At 45.4% G+C, this 25,728-nt stretch overlaps 1 non-coding gene across 1 annotated transcript; it reads left to right on the top strand.

Annotated features, from left to right (window-relative positions):
- Positions 1-22,551: 22,551 nt before the first annotated feature.
- Positions 22,552-22,654, top strand: LOC120890100 (U6 spliceosomal RNA). Its single transcript, XR_005734354.1, has one exon. It is a non-coding gene; the product is annotated as a U6 spliceosomal RNA (small nuclear RNA).
- The last annotated feature ends 3,074 nt before the right edge of the window (positions 22,655-25,728 follow it).

Here is a 25,728-nt window from a genome sequence, read left to right on the forward strand (position 1 = left end):
GGCTCTTATAGAGGACTCCAACTCTCTCACAGTCCCACCTCCTGTCCTTGAAAACCAGGCACAAGCTAGCTGCCTCTGTGTGTGGTGCTGGGGATGGAACCCTGGGCCTTGCACATGATAGGCAAGAGCTCTACTATTAAGCTACACCCCCAGCCCTTTGTAAATTGCTCAATCTGATCTGGTGATCTCCTACCTCAACCCCAATTACCTAGGATTATAGGTGTGTACTACTGTACCCAGCTTAAATTGCCGCCTTCTCCCCCCATCCTATCCCAACCAGTACTGGGAATCTCGTGGCACCAGGCATGATAGGCCAACCCTCTACCACTGGGTTACCTCCCTGCCCTTTGGCTGCCTTCATAAAGCACTCCAAATATACCTCCCAATTTTCTGTAATACATTCTCATGAAGCCAGCTAGGAACCAGGGGAGACAGAGAAGTAAACAACAGTTATTCTCAAATTCCTTATAATCTCTCTTGGAAGAAATCATTCTGTGTGCTTGGCTTAAGGAATACTATTTAATCTCTAAAATCAGGTCATAAGCAATACTATCCAATCCTTGGAAGCCCAGACAGGTATACCTTCAAGAACCATCATTATCAAATAGCCTCTGACCAAAAGGGATCATTCTGATAATTGCAATTGAAAGGAGAGGGATGAGATCTCATTTCCAAGTCCTAAGCCAGGGAGGAGCTGCAGGTATTGGATGCGAGGGGCACTAGGTCTTTTTCCCTAAAGAATGGTCCTTGTAAGTGGCACTTTTTTTTTGGCAGGGGGTGGTGGTGTTTAGTGGGGATTGAATCCAGGAGCACTCTATCACTGAGATCTATCTTGAGACAGGGATTTACTAAATTGCTGGGGCTGGCCTTGAACTTTTGGTCCTCCAGTCTCAGGACCACTCCCCACCAGCTGCTGGGATTATAGGCATGCGCCACCACACCCAGTCCCTCTTTTTTTTTTCTTTTTTGAGACAGGGTCTCGGTTGCTGAGGCTGGTTTGAAACTTGCCATCTTCCTGCCTCAGCCTCCCAAGTTGCAAGGATGACAGGTGCACCACTGCACCTGGCTAAGATCCTCTTTCTCACAGAGGTCTTCTCTGAGCTTCTCAGTGGTTTCCCAATCTTCTCCCCCTACTCTCTATCCCACATGGAGTCTGATAGCCTGGTCCTTACCCAAGGAGCTGTCACATTTATCCTTATACTTGACTTTGTAAGATTATCTTCCTATAAACAGCAGATGGCATCAAAACCTTCCACTCCTCAGCTCAGCAAGATCTCCCAGTAAGAGAATCTACTCAGATCCTTCCATGTAGGTCTACTAATGATGGGTGAGCTGCCCGACTTACAATTATGAAAATCCACATAACCTTCCTTGGCCAAACAGCCTACACCTCTCTGATCCTCAGTGTTTTCACCTGTCAAGTGGGGATGCTACCTGCCAAGTTAAAACAGATCACAACCCATGTATGCAGTGTCTAGCACATGCACTGCACACAGAAGTGGCTCTAAAAATGTGAACTGTTAGTACAACTAAGTGAGGCTTCCCCAATTTCCTCCAAGGTAGCTGATTGGTGCCCAGAAGGGAGAACACTAGCAATGCTGAGGAGGCAGCCGGCGTTGGATAGCACTACAAGGCCAATGCCCTTTTAACATTGCACTGCTTGTGATAGGTGCAGACAGTAGCACAATGTGAAAAGAGCTCTGGCCAGCAGCAGAGGCATGCCGGCCCTGCCTCCTCACCTCTTCTCCCAGTTCCTGGCCCACTCAGCTCACAGCACCCCCTGCTTATTTTCTCATCATCAGCACAGCTTTCTTCTCTTCCCTTCCACTGTGTTAATCCTCTATCTTCTCTCTCCACTCGTTTTGCCTTCTTCCTTTCCCAGAAGAAATTTTTTTAAGGTTTTAGGGTGGTTGGGCACAGCCCAATGAGGCAGCAGAACGGATACCTTGAGATTGACACTCAAGTTTCAAAGGAAATAACTGGTAAAAATCGCAAAAGCCTGGAGGAGACTTGTATGAGGGTGTGTTTTTCTGGATTCACATTTCTGCCAACTATTCCAGAGGGAGTTTGCTGACCAGGACCACAGAGCCCCCTACTCACTACCACTCTAAAGCTCTCTTCTTTCTAGTTTAGATATAAAGGGAGTTCTAGGCCTCAAGGTGACAATCTCAGATGAACCTCAAGGACCAGAGAGTGGAGAAGTGTAGTTATAGGTCCCCTGGCGGAAGAGATAAGCTTCCATTGCTAGAGGGGGAAGCTCCACAACCTGCATCTCCTTTTGGACGTACTCAAAAGACTTTATGGATTTAGTATTAAACAAAATGCTACTAGTGATTCCCTCTCAAATTAGGATAAGCTTTCATAGGTAGTAGAACTAGAAGCTGAGTTTCCTGTCCAGTCCAGGGACTTTGATTACGGAGTCTTCAGGCTCACCCAGCCAGCCCTTTCCACCCGCTCCTAGTTTAAGGGACTTATTAAACCCAGGATAACTGAGACTAATTAAAACCCAAAGCTAGAAGATGACCTGGAAGAACACTTGTAAATCCAAAGGTTCAGAGCCAGGTGGAGCGCTAGTGTGGCATATTCTAGCTAGTGCCATGGCCATGGAAGCCAGTTATATTCTGAGCAGTGAACTCTAGGCAGGCCAAAGATGCAAAGGCTGGGGGATGAATCCTCTGTGCCCTGATCAATGAGGCCTCCCAAGCAATAAAGCAGCCTCTGAAAGACTCCCTCTCCACTCCACAGCTAGTAGGAGAAATGGATGACCCAATTCCAATTGGGACCTCTTCCTCTGGGCTTCCCCTCTAGCTTCTTCCCACCCTCTCAGGAAGCAGGAGAGCTTCTCTCAGCCTTTCCAGGCAGTTTATTCCTGTAATCTGCAAACTGTGGGGCCCTGCCCCACAGTTTGCACAGTTCCAATGGACGGAAACCAAGGCCCGCTGGGGTCAGTCGCCAGGCCTCTGTGCTCCTGGGACTGGGCAAGCCAGCTGGGAACTGGACCAGGCCAACAGGGGGCAGAGGACAGGGCTGCCCAGCAAGCTTAGGAAGAAGCTAAGGGAATATTCTTCCCAAAGGAGTTCCTAGATCTCTGCTTATGGTATGAAGGAAGAGGGGATTGGGACCAAGAGCCCCTCAGCTCTCACACTCAACTCATTCCTGAGGAGCGGGCCCAGCGATTCACCAGCTAGTAGGGCCCCTCCCCCACCTTGGGCCCAGGAGCCATCCCCCAGCTCCTTCCAGAAGCGGGTGTAGAGACAGAGGAGGAAATGGGGGAGGGGAGGCCCTGGCTCAAGTTCTCTCCGCTCCCCCTCCTCATTGGCCACCATCTTCCGGCCCCTGCCCCCCAGAGCAGCAGGGGATGGGGCCCAGCCTGTGGAAGGGAGAGAAAGGGCAGGTGGGGGGTTAGCTGGAGCAGCAGGGGCAGGGGGCTGGCTCCAACTGTCTCCTCCCCCCACTCCCCGCAGCCATGGCGACGGGAGGAGGAGACCAGGAGGGTCCTGAAAGCCATGTTCTGTGAATGGGATGCGAGGGGCAGCTGGGAAGTGTGGGGTGAGGGGCGCTCTCCCGCAACACCCAACTGTGCCCCTGGAGGCTGGACCACACACACACACACACACACACACACACACACACACACACACACACACATACATACACACACACATACATACACACACACGCGCACACAACAAACACAAACTCTCAGCCATACTTGCTGCACAACTCAACCCTCCCTACACTCTCACCCCAACAACCAGAAGTGGAGGGTGGGCGCAGAGCTCCAACATTCAGCAACACCCCACAACTACTAGCTCAAGAACCCGCCTCACGCCCTCCTGCCCTGGGCTCACCCCACAAGTTCTGAGGTGCAGCACTCCCTGCCCTGCTCCAGCCCCGCAGTCCCCTCAGGGCACCCCCGCCAAGTCCCCAGAGCCCCGCGCCCTCACACACGAGCCCCGGCACCGAGATGGCCCGGCCTCAGCCCGGCCCGCGGACCCCCACCCCTTCCCCACCACGCCCCCCACTGGAAAATGACAGCGAGGCCACCTCGGAAAGACACGCCTGGTGCTTCCCAGACACACTGTTTCGAAAGGAATAGACAGAAAAGGTGCCCACGAGTGGAGAATGAGGAGAGGGAGAGGCAGCCGAGAGAAAGAGCCCAGACCACCCCCTCCCCGCGCCAAGACAGAAGAAAACCGAAAATCGGTGGCGTTACCCTTCTGGGAGCTCTCGATACCTACACATGCTCTTCGTTACGTTCCTCTGCCTGCCACCTCCTTCTTCCCGGGCTCTTTCTCTGCCCTTCCCTCCCTCTTGGCTCCCCTCCCTGGCCTCGCTCCCCTCTCACGCCCTCTCGCACCCCGCCGGCCCCGCTCCCCGGCTGGGCTCGGGACCCCCGCGGCCGCCCCGCTACCCGCCGGCGCGGGCCGAGGCCCCGGGGCTGGCGAGTGCGGCGCCCCTCTGCTCTGCCGATCTCGCTCTTCCCCGGTCGCCCCCTTTCTCCTTCCACACTCCCTGCCGTCCATCTTGAATACTTGGGATTCTTGAATGGAGTGAGCAGGATCCGCTCCCCCAGGCTCCCATTGGCTGTGGGTTAACCCTTTTGAAACGAGATCCTCCCTCTCATTGGCTGCCAGGCTGCCCTCTTCTCCCCCAACCCCCATCCCCTCCGCCTCCCTACAGCCCGCGAGGTCAGGGCGCTCCCGGGCGCCCCCTCCCCTGGCCTCTCGCCCCCCTGCCCGCCTCTCCTGGACGCCCCTCTTCCTGCTTTTTCTATCACGCTGCCCACCGGGCTGCAGGTGAAGGCAGATCCAGTTCCCGCCAAATGCGGCCCCGAGGTTGGGCTGGCTGGAACCGTGTTCCAAGATGACCCCCGTGCTGGACTTGTAGACCTTAGAAGATGCAAGGCGTGCAATTTCCCGTCCGTGTCCAACTCCTCTTTGATGAGAATTACTTCTGTAACAGGGAATCCTCACAGTCTTAGCCTCATCCAAGACCACGCGAGAGCCTCCAGAACATTCGCGCCCCCCTGGGCTGGGCAGGAAGAGGGCAGTTCCTGAAAGAAGAGCTGGGGCTCTTCGGAGGAACTAATTCCCTGAGTGCCTGGGGGCAGGCCTGACCTGACCAGGAATGTACAGCATCTGGAGTTGCGCTCAGTCACAAACATCCCCTCAGACCAGCCCTACGTCGGGCCCTGACCGACATGCTGTACACCCACAAGGGGCTCAGAGTTGGGGGAACCCCAGAGGGGTACCAGGAAGGAGGCAGCAGGAAATAGGGCCTGTGTCAGGGTGCGAGTAGAGTAAGTTGATTCCAGGTCCAGCTCTGCCAACAGAATCCTGGGGAAGTTATGTCCCACTTCTGGGCCTGTGTCCTTATTTCCAAAAGATTGGACTACAAGAGTGCTCTCAATGAAGGTTCTGTATGAAGATGTGTTCTATATCTGCATCATCCAAGATTATAGCCACTACCCACACGTGGCTATTGAGCACTAGCATTGATTGTGGTTATAGTAATCGAGAAACTGGCTTTTTAATTTTATTTAATGTTAATTAACTTCTGTGTAGCCCCTACTGGCTAGTGGCTACCATATTGGACAGTATAGGTCTAAAATCCTTATGATTCTGATGATGAATACCATTCTATGATTCTTTGGGGGGAAAAATCCTTTTCGGATATGAAGTCCTCTAAATCCAAATTGCAAATCACCAAGGGCATCAATGCATAGGAAATGAGATTGAAATTCTTTCCATCTTTGTCAAGAACCGTTTCTTTATGGATGTCACTCACTGTTCTGATAAGGGAGCTGAGATACACACATACGTAATGAAAGATTGTGGCCAAGACAGTTTGCCATTATAGGTTTGCCCAACTTCATTGTTATTTTTTTTCCCCCCAGAGATAAAAACCAAGATGTTTTCAGTAGTGGGGTGGGGAATGTCACTTGTCTAAGGTCACATAGGAGGTCAATATGTACACCTATAAACTTAATAAATCCCTTTGGGACTCTTGTGTACCTGTGCACACATATATGTACATCGTTAAGTTCATTCAATAAATGTGCTTCTCTGACTCAAACCAAATGGGAGCCAGGAATGAAATCAACCAGTATGACTAATACTAAAAGATAACCAGTTCCTGAGAGGGGTACTGGTAAGGTTTAGATATGAGGTATCCACCAAAAGCTCATGTGTGAGACAATGCAAGAATTTTCAGAAGTGAAATGATTATATTATGAGCTATAACCTAGTCAGTGGATTAGTCCACTGGTATGGATTAATTGGGAAGAAACTGTAGTCAGGTAGGGTGTATCTGGAGGAAGCAGGTCACAAGGGGTGTACCTTTGCGGTTTATGTTTTGTCCTTGGTGTGCCGAGCTTTCTCCCTGCTTCCTGGCTTTCATGTCCTGAGCTGCTTTCCTGCACTCTGCTTTCCTACATGCCCTTATGCCATGACATTCTGCTCATCATAGGCCCAGAGCTATAGAGTCAGCCAACCATAGACTGAACCTCTGAAACCTTGTGCCAAAATAAACTTTTCCTCCTCTACATTGTTCTTGTCGGATCTTTTGGTCACAGTGACAAAAAAAGGCTGACTAATACAGACACAGGGGCCCTCCAACTAGTATCTAAAGCACCAGAGGGACAGAATTTGCCAGAGTTACAAGAATACAGGCAACCCAGAGCCTAGTCCCTAGATCAATGTGATTGAAAGATCTCCCTTGTGGTATCCCTCATCATGAGGAGAGGAAGCCGAGGAGCAGAAGAAGAATGACTCTGGGTTTGTTCATCCTTGGACTGACCAGGAAATGGAATTAGCTGGAGCTTCTAGAAGAGAAGGAGTCCAGGAGTCCAGGATTCTGGTAACCACGGGCTTGGGCGGGAGCATACAGGACCATAATCTAGCAAAGGGAGAACTACCACAGGGCTGTGGTAAAGTGGATGACTGCACCAGCCTGAACTTGTACAGAAGTATTTGTCTAATCCCTGTCTCTAGAGGGTTTCTGCCTGGGTAATATGCTGTGGGTGAAGATAAGACACAGAGCTGCCTGGGAAATGGTTTCTGTCTTCAATGCTTCCTTACGACTAGATGAAACTGCTAAATGACTTCTCTGATGACATACAGGTGAGGACTTCAGAAGAGGGAAGGATTGCTTCCAATAAAGGGCAGAATCCAAAAAAAAAAAAAAAAGGCTCCTGAAGGTAGCAGCACCCGAGACTTGAGAAATGGAAAGTATATAGACACAAATAGACGATTGCAAGGAGGACAATGGCATGCCAAAGAGAGAGGACACCATAAAGGCTGAGAGTAGAAAAATGGTGTGATGTATTCAAGGTGGTTGGAAATTCAGCAGGAACCTAGGATGCATGAAGGGGAATAGAGGGAATGGAAAGGTAGGCTGGGACAGATCATGGGGTCTTGAACTCATCCTTCCAGCCTTTACTCAAAAGATATGTACTCTTTACCCTTTTTCTCACCGAGAGACACCTTCCACCTATTTATCCAGCTGACCCGGTGCCTCCACCCTCAGCTCTCCTGCTGCTTCTACGTGCATCTGTGAACCACAAACACCCTTCCCAGGTAGTGTGGGTCCAGCTCCCCATCAGAGGGTACATTCAGTTGGTCCTGCTTCACTCAGTCTCCTGGCCCTGGATTCTCAGTGCCCAGTATGAGCTGCATGGAGGAGCTTTCTTTTCACTCACAAGCCTCCAAAACCCTACTGAGCTCTGTCTCTTCTCAGAAACAAGTAAAAACTAGAGATCAAGAACAGCTAAACATGGTCCAACCTGTTCCAGGAGTATTTTTTTAAAAAAATGTACCTAGGAACTACTTGGCTCTCAGCCATCCTACCCCACCTCCCATGTTCTTTCCTCCTTTGGGAGTTTCAGAATGTGCCTAGGCTTTGCAGTAACCTTCTCTCCCCAGGACCCCCTTTGCCTTTCTCCCTATCACCATGGTGCTATGCAGATGTGGGTCCTGCCACCCTATTTGGGTAAGCCCCAGAGAGCTCCAAACATGAGACAGCTGTACTATCTGCCCAAATCCTCTGCCTTGGAAGGACTGAATCTGAAATGTAGAAGAAAGAGTTGCCTACAGAGACTCCTTGCTTAAACATCCGTGGAGGTGACTTGCTTGCTAATAACATGGCTCCTGATTCACTGATTTTCCACGTGAGCCTTTTCAATTTCCCCTCCTTCCACAATTAAGGTCCCTCTTTTGGGAGGGTAGGAAGAACCGGAGATTGAATTCAGGGGCACTGAGCCACATCCCCAGCCCTATTTTGTATTTTACTTAGAGACAGAGTCTCACTGAGTTGCTCAGCGCCTCATTTTTGCTAAGATTGGCTTTGAACTTGCAATCCTCCTGCCTCAGCCTCCAGAGCCACTGGGATTACATTTGTGCGCCACCACGCCCGGCAATAAGGTCCCTCTTCATCTTTACTGCCCTACTTCTCTTGAAGGCTTATGTGTCTGGCACTGCCTCTATGGAAGGCTCTGGAATCATTGCTAGGGAATAGTGTTGGCCTGAGGTGCTCACAGGTGGGGACCACCAGGCACCGAATATAAAGAGGAGTCACTCTGCAACAGGTGTCCGAGAGGCCCTTCTTTCTGCAGCATATATTCCTTTCCCTGAGGCCTTGATTCTACCCTTGTTTCATCAGTTGTCCCTGTTATTGCCTCTTCAGTCCCTTTCCAGGAGCTTAGGGCAAGGGTCAGTAAACGATAGCCCAGGGGTGAAATCCTGCCTGTGCCTGGTTTTTGGTACATAAAGTTCACTGGAGCACAGCTGTACTCAACTTGTTTACAAATTGTCTATGGCTACTTTCCTCAGCCCCTGCAATAACAGAGTTGGGTGTCTGGCAATATCTGCTCTATGTTTATACTCTGGCTCTTTTTTTTTTTTTTTTTTGGTATTAGACATTGAACCCAGGGGCTCTTTTTTGGTGTGTGTGTGTGTGTGTGTGTGTGTGTGTACCAGAGATGAACTTTACCACTGAGCTAATCTCCAGCTATTTTTAATTTGAGACAGGGCCTCACTAAATTGCAAAGGATGACTTTGAACTTATGATCCTCCGGCCTCAGCCTCCGGAGCCACTGGGATTACAGGAGGACCCCACAGGGCCCAGCTACACCCTGCTCTTTACAACAGTTTGCCAACACATAGGTTGTGGGCAGTTTTAGATCCTGTTATCTCAGAAGGACGTAGCAGAACTCAACTGCAATGACTCAGCGACGGGAGTGGAAGGACACAACCCAGACCTTTCACCTCAGCCAGGGCATATGCCCAAATCCTCCTTCATCATGTCATGAAACTGCCCATGAGGATAATCTGCTCTCTACGTCTCTCTCTCATGTCCCACCTGTTTATCTTTTATTTTCATTTTTAATTAACACATAGTAATTGTACCTACTCATTAGGTACGATGTACTATTTAGTACATGCATATGAGGTATAATAATCAGGATTGTTAGCATTTCCAGCTTCTTATCAGTTCTTTATGTTTGAAGGCTTTGTGCTAATGTCTTCTATAATAGGCACTTGTAGCCGGGTGCAGGGGCACATGCCTATAATCTCAGTGACTTGGAGGCTGAGGCAAGAGAATGGCAAGTTTGAGGCCAATCTCAGCAACTGAGGGAAACCCTAAGCCCCTTAGCAGGATCCTATCTCAAAACTTAAAAATTAAAAAGGCTGGGGATATAGTTCAATGGTAATGCATACCTGGTTCAATCCCCTGTACTCCCTACAAAAATGGTACAATAGGTATTTATAAACTATAGTCACTTACATTACTGTACTGTAGAATACTAGAATTTATTGCTCCTATTTAACTTTGTTTGGGTGCATGTTATCTCACCCCCTATACTCCCTTTACCCCTGCCCTTCCTAGTGTCCAGTAATCACTAATCTACTTCATCTGTCTTGGGGTCAAAACTTTTAGCTTCCACATATGAGAGAGAACATGTAGTCTTTTTTCTTTCTGTGTCTGGCTTGCTCACTTGCCCACACATTTTTTTCTTTTAATAGTTGTAGTTTTATTTATTTGTTTGTTTATTAGTTCTAATCAGTTATACATGACAACAGAATGCCTTTCGATTCATTGTACACAAATGGAGCACAATTGGTCATTTTTCTGGTTGTAGACAAAGTAGGGTCACACCATTCATGCAATCATACATCTATCTAGAGTAATGATGTCCATCTCATTCCACCATCTTTCCTGTCCCTGTCTCCCTCCTCTCCCCCACTCACCTTTACCTATCCATTTTTGAACCCACTGAAATGGTTCCACTCGGATGCCCAGGACCTCCTGATCGTGGATCCTCATTCTCTACCCACTTCTTATCACATACCTCTTTAGCATTTGCCGTTATTGATTATAAGGGTCTTGAAATGTCCCTGGCTTCTGGGTGTTTTCCTGATTGCCTCATTTCTCTCCATCTCTCCAACGACTCTTTCTCAGCTCCCTTCCAGTGGGTCCTCTTCCTTCCCTTGCTGCCTAAATATAGAGATTCTGCAAGGAAATGTCTTCAGGCTTGTCCTTCTGTCCTCTCTCACTGCACAAAATCCTCCACACACCTGATTTTGACAGTCCTTTCTGTCTTAATGGCGCCTAATGTACAACTTCTGAAGGGAAAGTCCAGGTTTCTAACAGAAGGCTGTGACTCCTTAGATGTATTTCTTACCAGTCAAACAGGCCAAGTTGGTTCCACATCAAACACCTGTCATCCTACACCTCTGCCCTCACCTATTCCCCTTTGTCTCTTCTTCCATCTGCCCTTTAATTGCTGCTGTTCCTAGGGGATCTGCTTTGACCTTTCTCTCTTTGGGGGCAATTTCATCCCTTCTTACGGTTTCAGCTAAAGCTTATGCATGAATCACTGCCAAATCTGTCTCCCCACGTATTTCCAGCTGCCTCCTCACATTCCCAAACAGATGCATGAGGTGAACAGCTGCTGATTTGTCTGACTAGATTTCATCCCACTTTTTAGTAATTACCCCTTATTTTTTTCTTTTATTTTCTTTTTTAAATATTTATTTTTTTTTAGTTGTAGTTGGACACAATACCTTTTGTTTATTTATTTTTATGTGGTGCTGAGGATTGAGCCCAGGGCCCCGCACATGCTAGGCAAGTGCTCTACCACTGAGCCACAACCACAGCGCCCCCCCCCCCCCCCCCCCCCGCACTTAATTTTTTCTTTGGGAAGATACCTATTCTCTACTTTCAGTCCACATGGTTCACATGAGACTGGCCTCATCTGCCCTTGCAGGGGCAAGTTACTCAACTGAAATGTATTAGTTGTCTATTGCGATGGAACAAATTAGTCCAAAAGCTTAGTGGCTTTAAAAACAACACAGGAAACAACAGTTTCTGTGGCTCTGAAATCTGGGCGAGGCTTAGCTGGGTCCTCTGGTCATGGTTTCTCAGGAGACTGCACTCAAATGTCATTCAAGGCTGGAGTTCGGTGGAAGAAGGATCTGTTCCTAAGATCACTTTCAAAGTTATTGGCAAGATTCAGTTTGTCAAGGGCTATTGGACTAAGCCTCAATTTTCTGGTGGTTGCTGGCTGAAGTTCTTCGCATTTGGGGTCTCCAACATGGACACTTGCCACACCAAAGCCAACAAGAAAGAGCCAGCTAACAAGATGGAAGACACAACCGTTGGCAACATAATCAAGGGAGTAACAACCCTTCAACTTTGCCATAGGCCACTGGTTAGAAATGAATTACTCAAGAGGAGGGGATTACCCAAAGTTCTGATCCCAGGAGGTGGGATCATGGTGTGGCAGGGGGACGCGAACACACACACACACACCACACACACAAACACACGCACACTCATGCACACACACACACTACAATTTCTTAAAGGCTGTCAACCACCCAAAACTTAACCAATTAGAAGGGATTAATTGATTCAAGAATGTGTATCCAGGGTCAGTCACAAGTTGGCTTGAGATGTTCGCTGGAGCCTTTGAGAAAGCGGCTTTGGGTTGTTATTCTGATGGAAGAAGGGAAGCTGGAAACTGCTGAGGACCATACTGCTGCCCCGTGGGAGATCTGCCCAAAATGACAGCATTAGTAGAGGAAAGCAGAGGTAAGAAACGGACAGAAAGAGATGCCTGACGGCAGCATTTGAGAGTCTGGCCAGGTGTGGTGGCGCACACCTGTGATCCCAGCAATTTGAGAGGCTGAGGTAGGAGGATCACAAGTTCAAAGTCAGCCTCAACAACTTAAAAGAGTCCCTGTCTCAAAAAAAAAAAAAGAAAAGAAAAAGGACCAGGTGTTTTCTCAGTGGTAAAGCATCCCAGGTTCAATGCTCAGTACCAAAAAAAAAAGAAGGAAAAATAAAATTAAGATCCCCTGATAGAGCTAAACCCCTCTGGGTTTGGGTTAAGTAATCCAAGACCATCACTGTTCTCCTTTTATCAATTTCATTTGACATCTGTCACCCATAACCAAAATATTCCCGACCGAGAAAATGTCTCTGGATACTTTGGATTCAATTTACCCAAGCCCCGTTTCATTCTTTCTTTTTTTAAACATATATATATTTTTTAAATTTTAGTTGCTGATGGACCTTTATTTTACTCATTTAGTTATATGTCATGCTGAGAATTGAACCCAGTGCCTCACACATGCCAGGCCAGCCCTCTACCATTGAGCCACAACCCCAGGCTCTCCATTTCATTCTTAATGACCCTTTCCCACAAACCTGCTTCTCTTCTGAAATTCTATTTCACAATAAAAAATTTAACATGTGGGATTGAGGATCTAGCTCAGTGGCAGAGCATGAACAAAGCCCCAAGTTTGAGTCCCAGCACCCAGCGGGGAGAAAAAGTATAACACAGTTGCGAAGGCTAGAAACTTAGTCATCGTGTTTATCCTTCCTTATATTCTTCTTTTTAAAAATTTTAATTGTTTAGTTGGAATCAATATCATCTTTATTTTATTGATTTTATTTTTATGTGGTGCTGAAGATCGAACCCAGGGCCTCGCAGGTGCTAGGCCAGCGCTGAGCCACAATCCCAGCCCTCCTCTCTTATATTCTAAAAAAAAATTGGAACAGCTTATGCAATAGGGGTTGACACTACAGAACCCTCAGAGAGTCCTCCTGCTTTGCTAAGATGGGGAAACTTTAAGGTGACCCCAAAAAACACATTATTTTTTTTCCAAGTTCTTCTGGCTATAACAGCTTCTCAGGCTTTCCTTTTTTTTTTTTTCCATAACTTTATTTTATTTATTTTTGTATGTGGTGCTAAGGATGGAACCCAGTGCCTCACATGTGCTAGGCAAGCACTCTACCACTTGAGCCACAACCCCAGCCCCAAGAAACACAATCTTAGCAGTAGGTAAACTTGAGCTCTAGGTTTCTCTCCAAGTCATTAGTCTTACAGAACTTCTCACGTTGAGTCACATGATTTAGAAGATGAGAACAGCATGTTGGACTCTCAGGTCAAAACACGCCATAGACTGGGGAGCTTATGGTTCAGAAAACGCCCGAATTATTATTTTTTTCTGCCTTATTTTTTTTTTAATATTTATTTTTTAGTTGTAGTTGAACACAATACCTTTATTTATTTAATTATTTTTATGTGGTGCTGAGGATTGAACCCAGGGTCTTGCACGTGTGAGGCGAGTGTTCTGCCGCTGAGCCACAACTCCAGCCCCTTCTTGGGGTTTTGTATCATCCTCAGAACAAATTTCCTCCTGATCCCCACTCCATCAGAGTACGAGTCTACAACACAGACCTCAAACTGTTACTCTGCCCCAAATTGTACATGGCTCCCTAGGGCTTAGACAATACTTCCTAAATATTATTGGGTCTTGGGCTTTTTTTTGGGGGGGGCGGTACCGGGGATTGAACTCAGGGGCATTCGATCACTGAAACACATCCCCAGCCCTATTTTGTATTTTATTTAGAGACAGAGTCTCACTGAGTTAATTAATGCCTCACTTTTGCTGAGGCTGGCTTTGAACTCGTGATCCTCCTGTCTCAGCCTGCCTAGCCACTGGGATCACAGGTTGAGCCACTGTACTCCAGCCCAACCCCTTTGTGAAGTTATTTTTCTTTTGTACTAGGGATTGAACACAGGGGTGCTTTACCACGGAGCCACATCCCCAACCCTTTTATTTTTTATTTTGAGACAGGCTCTCGCTAAGTTGTTTAGGATCTCTAAGTTGCTTAGGATCTCTAAATTGCTGAGGACGGCCTTGAATTCAGTCTCCCTAGTCACTGGGATTACAGGCATGCACCACCAGCCTGGCCTTTATCTTTTTCTTTTTTTTTTCCTAACACTGGTGAAAACTATAGGTATGTCTTTCTAAAAGAAAGAGGAAAATCTGTATTCTTGCTGGGTGCAGTGGTGCATGCCTGTAATCCCAGTGACTTGGGAGGCTGAGGCAGGAGGATCTCGAGCTCAAATCCAGCCTTAGCAATGGCAAGGCACTAAGCAATTCAGTAAGACCCTGTTTCTAAATAAAATATAAAAAAGAGGCTGGAGATGGGGCCAGTGGTTAAACATCTGTGGGTTCCTTCTCTGATACAAAAAAACAAAAACAAAAAAAAAATGTATTTTGTACTGTGACATACATTTCCAGGGGATCACGAACCCTCCAGAGCATTATTCACATTCCACTCCTTGACCCACTTTCTCATCTCCCTCCAGGTTAGGAATTCTTAAAACGGATACATTCCAAACTTCTTAGCATGGCTTTCAAGGCCTCCCAGACTTATCCTGACCTGCCTTCCTAGCTGCACCTTCTGTCATGTGCTGTTATGGTTGTTTCATGTCTGATTTCCTCCTCCCCGAGGCCAAAAGCCTTTCATTTTTTTCTTGTTAGATTTCCCCAGATGAAATGGATGCTTCTCAGGAGCAGCAATCAGAATCCCCAGCTCAGTGCTAGGTAAATTGTCAGTTGGTTGCTAGATCTGTTAATTTTCAGCAGCAGGGCGATGTCGTTCATGTAACAACTACAATGTCCTCTGCTCCAAATCTATATTTGAGGAGAGTTCTGATTTCAATTTTTTTTTTTTTTTTTTGGTACTGGGGCTTAAACCCAGCTGAAGCTGGCTTTGAACTTGCAATCCTCCTATCTCAGCCTCCCAAGCCTCTAGGATTATAGGCGTGCACCACCGCGCCTGGCTTAAACTTTTCAGTTTTAGTGAACTTTATTGGTTAGGGGACTTCTCAGACCCTGAGCCATGATTGTAATTTAGAAAATGTGGGTCTCCTCTGGTGAACATGCCACGTTTGCCAGTTATTGGGTGCTAGGAGTCCCTTTTTGTAACTGGGTCCCTTTGGTTTTGGAGAAACTAATCTGGTTGGTGGAGTTTTAGGAGAGTTTTTTTTTTTTTTTTTTTTTTTTTTTTTTTTAAAGAGAGAGTGAGAGAGGAGAGAGAGAGTGAGAGAGAGAGAGAGAGAATTTTTAACATTTATTTTTTAGTTCTCGGCGGACACAACATCTTTGTTGGTATGTGGTGCTGAGGATTGAACCCGGGCCGCATGCATGCCAGGCGAGCGCGCTACCGCTTGAGCCACATCCCCAGCCCCTAGGAGAGTTTTTTTTTTTGATTTTTATATTGTAGCCCCTGGTTTAATACCAACCCTTACGAAAAGCCAGGAAGGACTGTTTCCCATGTCACTCCAAAATGGACAACCTGAGGGAATCTTAGGCTCAAGAAAATCACAGCTCCTTGGCTACATTTCAAAATCCCTCCCATTTCAGTTGTCACTTGTCACCCACATTCCCCACCACAGTGGGTCGTTTCATAACACATGATGTGAAGTAGAAGGGAGACATTAACAGTTCATTAGAGTTGTTTTTTGTTTTTGTTTTCTTTTTGGTACCAGGGTTTGAACCCAGGGGCACTGAGCCACTGAGCCTCATCCCCAGCCTTTTTTTTTTTTTTTTTTAATTTAGAGATAGGGTCTCACTAAGTTGCTGAGGCTGGCTTTGAACTCACTATCCGCCTGCCTCAATCTCCTGAGTTGCTAGGATTACAGGCATGCGCCCCAGGGCCTGGCCCTTTCCTCCTGTATGAAGCGAGGAAAGCATTATCCATAATGCAAGGCTATGGCTGTGGGGAGTATTTTAATGCTGAACAATCCCTGGGGCAGATTGTTGCCCATGAATCATCATCATCACCATCATATCACCATCAATTTTCTTCTTTCTTTTTTCTGGTAGTAAAAAACAAAAACAAAAAATAAAAAAAAAAAACCACATAACATAACTAACCATCTTAATTTTTTTTTCCATACTGGGGATTGCTGGGATTACACATATGCACCACTGTACCTGGCCATCGTAATCTTTTCAAAGTGCATGATCTAGTAGTGTTATCTACATGTATGTCGTTGTTCAAGATTTCTAGAACTTTTTCATCTTACACAACTTAAACACTATTAATAAAAAATAAATAAATAAAATAAAAAACCATCTACACCCAGCTGTGGTGACTACTACTGTTCTACTTTTTTGTGTGTGTGTGGTGGGTGGGTACCAGGGATTGAACTCAGGGGCACTTGGCCACTGAGCCACATCCCCAGCCCTATTTTGTATTTTATTTAGAGACAGGGTCTCACTGAGTTGCTTAGCGCCTCACTTTTACTGAGGCTGGCTTTGAAACGCAATCCTCCTGTCTCAGCCTCCCAAGCCACTGAGATTACAAGCGTGCACCACCGCACCCAAGTTTACTTTTGGTTCTTATCAGTTTCACAACTTATTTTTATTTATTTATTTATGTTGTGGAGGATTGAACCCAAGGCCTCGTGTGAGCTCTGCAAAAATCTCACTTCTTTAAATACTGCATGATATTACTCCTTTTTCTGTTGCTATAATAGAAGGGTTAGGTCTAGAAACTTTATAAAGAGAAGAGGTTTAGTTATCTCACAGTTTTGGAGGCTGAAAGTCCAAGAATGGGCAGGCCCACTAGTTCAGCCTCTGGTTAAGAGTCCCCTTGGCTACATCACAACATGGCAGATGGCATCATGGAGGGACAGTAGGAGAGGAAGAGATCACATGGTGAGATGTAAAACCAGAGAGGCACTGACGAGTCAGTTTGCCCTTTTTTTTTTTTTCCCCCTGTGTGAAAATATTTGTTAGACTAAGGATTCTAAGTGACAACAAACATGACAGGTGAACTTGGGAATTTTGTAGATACTACATAACAATGAGGGGACCGATAAAAGGCCCATGTGTTACTCAGCTTTCTGTCAATGTGACCCAAATACCTCACAAGAACAACTTAGAGGAGAAAAATTCATCTGGGCTCATGATTTCAGGGGTTCAGTCCGTGATTGGCAGACTCCATTGCTCTGGGCCCAAGGTGATGCGGTACACCATGATGGAAGGGTGCAGGTGGCAGAGGAGCACTGCTTGGCTCATGGCACCCAGGAAGCAGAGAGAGAGAGGAGGAGCCAGGGGAGAATATATAATCCCAAGGGTTTGCTCTCAGTGACTCACCCAACTTCCTCCAGTCCTGGAAGCCTTCCATAGTCACCACCCAGTTAGTCCATTCTAATTAGAAATTTCTGATGAGGTTGTGTCTGCCATCATCTTATTATTCCTCCTCCTGCATTAACACAGGAGCTTTGGGGACACCACAGCAGGCCCCTAGGACGATAACAGAGTATAGATTCTCTCGAGGTGGTCTATTTGAATAGATAGGGAAAGCCAATCTGCAGGGATGCTACACTGTGTAATCTCAGAGCAGCTGTAATTCCAGACTCCAGATGCTTACTTCCTTAAAGGTAAAAACCACCTCTCGCATCTGATCGAAATCATCCATCCACGGGGTATCGTACATGCCTGTAATCCCAGTGACTTGGAAAGCTGAGGCCGGAGGATTGCCAATTGAAAGCCAGCCTCAGCAATGTAGCGAGGCCCTCAGCAACTTAATAAGACCCTGCTTCAAAAAAGCTAAATAAAGAAAAAAAGGAAAAGTTTATTTTAGGGCTCATGGTTTCAGAGGTCTCAGTCTATAGATGGTCAACTCTATTCCTCAGAGCCTGAGATGAGGGAGAACATCATGACAGAAGTGTGTGGCAGAGGAAAGTAGCTCAGCACATGATCAGGAAGCACATTATGTACTTACCCTGTACAAAATATATATCCCAAAGACGTGCTCCCAATAACCCACCTCCTCCAGCCACACCCACCTGCCTACAGTGACCATCCATTTAATCTCTATTAGGGGATTAATTCAGTGATTGGAATAGAGTTCTCAATACACAATCATTTCACCTCTAAGCCTTCTTACATTGTCTCACACATGAGCTTTGCAGGGATACCTCATATCTAAACTACAACAAGTAAATAAAAACAAATAAAGTCATACATTGGTGGAGTCCCAAATCCTGACCCCAAGAAACAAAGACTCGGAGCAGCAGGGAGTAGGGAGGACACAGGTGGGTAATTCCCTCATTGAAAGATAACTTGTGGGCTGAGGATACAGCTCACTAGTAGAGAGCTTGCCTGGCATACAGAGGCCCGAGGTTCAATCCCCAGCACCAATAAATAAATGAGCAAAATCAAAAAGAGAAGAGAAGAAAGATAACTCAAAAGGTAAAACCCTAGCTTATAACAATGGAGAAGCTATGCTTTGGGATCCCTTCCTCCATGTCTCCCAAAGAGACACTTACATAAGAATAACATCGATGTCACCATTATAAAGTAAAAACTTCATCCCAATGTGGACATCGCACACTTTTTGAAACAGTGGTGTTGCTGAGCATTGGTAGGCTTAAGTGAGAGGAGAGAAGCATGGTCTAAATCAGATTCAAAAGGAGCGTCCTAATAGCTGGAGTGAAAAGGAAAAACTCATGAATATGTTACTGATTTTGCAAGGCCATGGTGCTCTGTCCTGGGAAGAGCAGCAAACACTTTTGGGAGATGGGGGTTTGCAATGGACTCAGAAGAGGCACTTAACTGGACAAGATCTAGGACGATCTTCTTCTCCTCCTTCTCCTTCTTCCATTTGCTTTGCTTTGTTTTGTTTTAGGCAGTATCTACTGAGTGGCAACTCTGGGAGGTGCCAGACTCCATGTTAGAAACTGAGGATAATGACAAAAAGACATGGTCCCTGTCTTCTAGGAGGTTTTCAAAATTATTTCAGCAGGGGAAAAGTTTTTCTAATGAGTCCCATTCTGGCCTCATTTCGATGGTCAGGGGATGAACATCCAGGGCTGACCGTCTGGCTTGGACAGCAGAGTAGGAGCTGACTCTGATGTCATGCCCTGGAGCCAGCCAAGAGACTGGCGCACTGTGGTCACATCAATGTGGCCCGCAGAAGAACACTTCCACCCTGGATAGCTCTGTTGCCTTGCATTTTCCGCTCAGTCCCTGACCTGTGGCCCTTGGGGTTGGTGTTGGGTGTCTCACTGTGGGACTAATGCAACTTTTGGCTCTGACACTGACTTAGGAGAGAGAAGATGAAGAAGAGGTCCCAGTGCGGCTTCTAAGAGGAAATGCTCAGTCATAGAACTGGCTCTTCAGTCCTGACAGCTGATTTGGGAAGTTCCTTGCACAGAAGGTCCAGTGCAGTGTGAGAAGGACATGCCACTGGCAGGTCCTCGTTTGAATGCTCTGATGGCTGACCCTGGGCAAATGATTCTTAGAAGCTTCTTTTCCTTTGTAAACATGGCAAAACAATTCCAAGCCACAGGATTATTGCAAAACTTTTATGAAATACTGAAAATGAAACCCAGAATGGGGCACACATGAAAGCATAATTGAAAGGGAGTTTTGCACGGGGTGGGGGGGTGGCGAAGGGGGACAGATTCACACGAACTCTCCAGGGTGTGGAAAGAAGAGCAGAAGGCTAATATCTGAGCTGGGGCATGCCCATATTTATGTTTTTGGAAAGGACTGAGTATTGTATAAATTTATTTATTTTTCTTCACTCTGTGGAGCAGATCTATGGTCATTCAAGGATAAATAGACTGGAATGGGGGAGGGGACCAGGAGTCCAGGAGGCGGGCTGCAGGACCAGTGGTCACTCCAGGATGATGGATGAGCCTATTTTAAGACTTGTAATTAGTGATAATAAGTTCTGTGACTCTCGGCCTGGGATCTGTTCCCTGGTCCCTCACACCCAGGAGGCTCTCCCCAGGGAGTAGGGCTGGGACTAGGAAGTAAAGTCTTCCCCCTCATTCTGGCACAGATTTTCAGAGGATAGAACGTGTGCACTTGTACAAGGGTGTGAGTATGAAGATGTGCATATATCTGTGTCTCTTCTATCGGTGCATGTGAATGTGTATATATGTATGTATGCTTCCTGTGCTTATATATGTACAAGGATACATGTGTTAAATTGCTAGCCGAGACAAAGGCTGGACAGAGTATGAAATGAGAGGGTGATTGAAATGCTAGACCTTGATCCGTGCCACCTGAAGCCGACTCTCAGTTTCACAATTCACTTGACTAGTCCCTCTGAGGCATGCAGATGGTGGGCGCCCCTGTTCTGAGAGGGAAGAATAGAGGTCTATGTGCTTCTATGGAAGCGGTCACTTGAGGTCCCTGGAGGGAGGAGGTGTCTCAGTTTACGTCGGGTTTTTCTGGGATAAGGAGAATTCATATTTTCCCAACATTTCTTCCTAAGGTTCAAAATTATGGCAAATTTGGTGGAAGAGATGAATGTAATTTCAACCAAGGCTTAGGAAAAGGGATATCAATATGTTCTCTGAGATAAAATTACTTTGTGAGAAATGAAGTCTTGAGTACTGAGCACGGTTCTGGAGCCAGACACTGGGGTACACTCCTAATTCCGATTATTAACTATGAGACCTTAAATAAGCAGATTAGATGAACTGCTCCCTAGGCTTCATATTTTCATTTATAAAAAGGGATTAAAAATGGTGTTTTGATATTGTATATTATGTAAATTTTAATTATACAAATTTGAAAGATTACAAATCTACCTAAAATAAGAAAAAAGAAATCACCAAAGTTTACACAGTTTTGAACTTGGCTGGCTCAGGGGCTCATAAATTGTATTTCCAATTATTGCTAATGACAGTGCCACTTGAGCTGGCAACAGTAAATAACTGCCATCAGTGCTTATCTTATGTGAATCGAGCTGTTGTTTATGTACATCATAACTTCTGATAGTGACATTAATGACTAATGTGCTGTGATATTAACATTCAGCATTATCACTTAAAATGTTATCTGTATCCTGGAATGATGTTATCTCAAAGTTCATTATTCAATGGTATTGGTGCCAAAAACACTCTCCAAAATCAATAACTTTGTAATAGAGGTTAGATATGATAAAACACTATGGAAAAGCCCAAATAGTTATCATGATATGCCAAGCAGTTAATTTGGGAACATCTACTCTGCTTAATGTTTAGTAAATAAAAAAATAGCATGGAGACTAAAATATTCCACAATGGTTAAATATTCTGCTTTCTATCTCTTACAGCTGTTCTTCGGGAAATCATGGTGCTAAATCATCTAAGTATTGAATTATCCCATGTCTTCAGTAAATATTTCCCTTTCATAAGGTGCAATCTGCTCTTAAATGAAATGATATAATCTGTATTAGGTTCTCCAGAGAAACAGAACTACGGCTGGGGGTGTAGTTCAGTGGTAGAGAACTTAACTAGTATATGCAAGTCTCTAGGTAGGTAGGTATCTACCTGAGATAGCCATCTGCAAGCTGGACTATCAGGAAAACTAAGACCAAGGCACAGTCCAAGTTCAAAGGCCTCAGAACCAAAGAAGTCAATAGAATAATTTCCTGTTAGAGGTCAAAGTTCTGAGAACTGGGGCTGCTGGTGAAAGTGTTAGAATCTATGGGTCAGAAAAGATGGAGTTCTGATGTCTAAGGGTAAAAGAAGGGTGTCTCAGCTCCAGGAGAGAGAGCACAAATTTGCCTGCTCTACTTTTTTTTTTCCACCTGTGCCCCCCGACAATCAGATGGTGACCACCCACACTGAAGGCAGATCTTCCCAACCCAGTCCACTGACTCATTTGCCAATCTCCTCTGGAAATAGCCTCCTGGACACACCCAGAAATAATGCTTTACCAGCTGTCCAAGGATCCCTTAACAGAGTCAAGCTGGCATCTAAAATGAACCACCACATAATCCATGTAAAGTTCTTAGCACAGACCTAACAGCATGCTGAGATGGCGAGCGTCTAATATGTATGTTAGATAGTTGTTGCTACTATTGTGCTCACCAGTCATGGCTCAAGAAAAGACCTTAAGGATTTGTAGGGATAAGTATGGTTCTGAAACCACATGTGGCTCAGGTCTGAACTTTTAAGAATCCAGGCAGAATCCAAAGTATTGACCTTTGGGAAATAGTGACTGAACTAGTATAAACTTTAAACTTAAGAATCAAAGGATTTTTGTTGTTGTTGTTGTTGTTTGCTTCATTGGTTGATTTTTTTTTTCCCATTGCTTTTTTCCCCCCTACAGTGCTGGAAATAAAACTCAAGGCTCTGGAGTAGCCAAGCACTCTGCCACTCAGCCATATCCTATCCCTGAATTACAGTTTAAACTCTTTTTATGTTGAGCAGTTTAGGAATCTGGACCAGTCTTCACCTCATCAGCATTTATATAAAATTGGAACTATACAAGGAAGATTAGCATGGCCCCTGTTCCAGGATGACATGCAAATTCGTGAAGCATTTTGTATTTGAATAAAAGAGTCTGGGTTAGCAAAAACATCTCATAGGAAAAGGAATGGCAATGACCACGAGGCTATACAGAACAAAGCTTCAACAGCGCCATCATGTGGTGGAAAGACTAACTGCAAAAGAACCCTAATTAGACAGTTGGTGCGTGTGTAGTTGAGGGCAGGAAGCAGACCAGGGAACAGGTTCCAAAATACAAGACTTGGCCGATTCCAGAGTAGAATTGCAGGATGGGGAGGGGGGGTCTTAAGGTTATGGTCTGAGTGGATTATCCCTGTCTTTCCCAAAAAATCATGGCATTTGCAGGTAAATGGATGGAGTTGGAGAATATCATGCTAAGTGAAGTAAACCAATCCCCAAAACCCAAAGGCTGAATGTTCTCTCTGATAAGTGGATGCTGATCTATAATGTGGGGAACATGGGAAAAATGGAGAAACTTTGATGGGGCAAAGGGGAGGTAGGGATAGGGTGGGGTGGGGGCATGGGGGTAGGAAAGAGGGTGGAATGAGATGGACATCATTACCCTAGGTACATGTATGACTGCACATATGGTGCAAAGCTACATTGTGTACAACCATAGAAATGTAAAGTTGTGGTGCATTCGTGTATAATGAATCAAAATGCATTCTGCTGTCATATATACCTAATTAAAAATAAAAATAAATAAATAAATTTTTAAAAATTAAAAAAAGGTACACACAGGTAGAAGAAGAGGGGGAGAAGCTAAACACACAGATATAAAAATAAAAAGAAGAATAAATTTACAAGGCAAGCAGCTTGAAACTATATGAATCAGATTTGTTTCTAATATTATAATGATATAGTCAAAAATCTCTTTTTAAAATATTTATTTATTTATTTTTTTAGTTTTCAGTGGACACAACATCTTTGATTTGTATGTGGTGCTGAGGATCGAACTCAGGCCGCACGCATGCCAGGCGAGCGCGCTACCGCTTGAGCCACATCCCCAGCCCTCAAAAAAATCTCTTGAATCTTTAAGGAAAAACTCAAGAGGAGCAACTTGCTAGGAAACTTGCTAATAGTTTCTCTACAAATATGTAAGACTACTTACGTAGGTTGGAAACATGGTCAGATTTATTCATGTTTCCATATATCCATGCCCTTTGCAGAATGACTACAGGGTTTGTTTTTTTTTTTTGCTTGTTTTGTGATATTGAGATTCAGGGTGTGTGTGTGTGTGTGTGTGTGTGTGTGTGTGTGTGTGTGTGTGTGTGTGTTACTGAGGATTGAACCCAGGGCCTTGAGCATGCAAGGCAAGGCAAGCACTCTACCAATTTAGCTATATCCCCAACCGTTTAGATATTGGGGATTGAACCCGGGAGCGTTCTACCACTGAGCTCCACCCCTGTCCTTTTATTTTTTGAGATGAGATCTCATAAATTGCCCAGACTGGCCTCTGGTGATCCTCCTACTTCAGCCTCACAAGCGGCCAGGATCATAGACATGTGACCTCTCTCTTCCCCATGCAGGTCTTTCATGAAATGGAGATTCTTTCCTTACTCCTCCAATCTGAGCTGGTTTGTTGACTCCATTTGGCTAATAGCACAAAGCAGAAGTATTACTTCCCACTTTCAGATTCAAGGGTCCTTGAATGCCTGGGCTTGTCTTCTTGAACTTTTACAACCTCCATTTGAATAAGACCATATTGCATAGCCTCCTGGGAAGTGAGAGTTCACACAGGAGAGAGTCAGCCAGCTGACCCTTTCTACCACGGCACAAGACACATGCAACAGGGCTGGGGATGTGGCTCAAGCGGTAGCGCGTTCGCCTGGCATGCGTGCGGCCCAGGTTTGATCCTCAGCACCACATACAAACAAAGATGCTGTACCTGCTGATAACTAAATAATAAATATTTAAAAAATTCTCTCTCTCTCCCTCTCTCTCTTTAAAAAAAAAAAAAAAGACACGTGAAATAGTCTACACAGCTCAGCAAGGTCAAACCTCCTCAGACCGTCCAGCTAGCCCCTGGGCACCCGTCCAGGGCCACCCTAGACCTACCAGGTCCACACTGACTAAATAACACCTGAGCTAAATAAATGTTCCTTGTTTTAAGTAAACATAATGTGACACCGCTTATAAAAAATAAAATAAATAAAAAGCCATGACAAAAAATGTTTAAATTTTCTTCACTCCCAGATTTTCTATTGTTTCCAAATGAATAAGAAATCTCTTTTTTTCACTGGGCACCATGGCCCACACCTATAATCCAGCCACCCGGGAGGCTGAGACAGAAGGATCCCAAGTATGAGAACAGCCTAAGCAATTTAGCAAGGCCCTAATCAACTTAGTGAGACATTGTATCAAAATTTAAAAAACAAAATTTTTTATTTTTAAAAAGGGCTGAGGATGTGGCTCAATGATTGAGTGCCCTGTGTTAAATCCCCAGTACCAAAAAAATAAGAAAGAAAAACAGAATCTCCTCTTTCCTGTTACCTGCATGTGATGATTCATTTGTTTATTTAATAGATTTCTTTTTTTCCTTTTTGGTGGAAGGTACATTGATAGGCTTGGGCGAGGACATGTTGTAAAGGGCCTAAAATGACACAGATCTGAATTATATTCTAGTTCAGGAAGAAAGGAAATAAGCCTGACCAAATAAATCACCTGCGACATTTGAATTCAAACAATGTGGGGTCAATTTACAGATGCGTGACCTCTGAATAATTACTTAGTCTATCTGACATTTTGTTTCCTCATTTCACAAACAGGAATATTATTACCTGGCTCTCAGCATGACGGGGAGGGGCAAAGCGATTTGCAGGGTATTGTGCCTATCATGGGTCACAAAACCTCTTTTTTTTTTTTTCCCCCTGTACTGGGGATTGAACCTAGGGTGCTCTTCCACTGAGCTACATGTCCACTTCTAATTATTTTTTATTTTGAGACAGGGTCTTCCTAAATTGCCCAAGCTGGCTTGGAATTTTTAATCCTCCTGCCTCAGCCTCCTGTGTGCTGAAATTACGGACGTGCTCTGCTGTGTCCTGCCACTTTTTTTGCTTCTTCACTTGGTTTGCCGACATTTCAGGCTGGTCCTGAGCACCATCTTCATCTCATCAGGA

This window comes from Ictidomys tridecemlineatus, chromosome 4 (genome assembly GCF_052094955.1).
Source record: "Ictidomys tridecemlineatus isolate mIctTri1 chromosome 4, mIctTri1.hap1, whole genome shotgun sequence".
Taxonomy (NCBI): Eukaryota; Metazoa; Chordata; class Mammalia; order Rodentia; family Sciuridae; genus Ictidomys; species Ictidomys tridecemlineatus.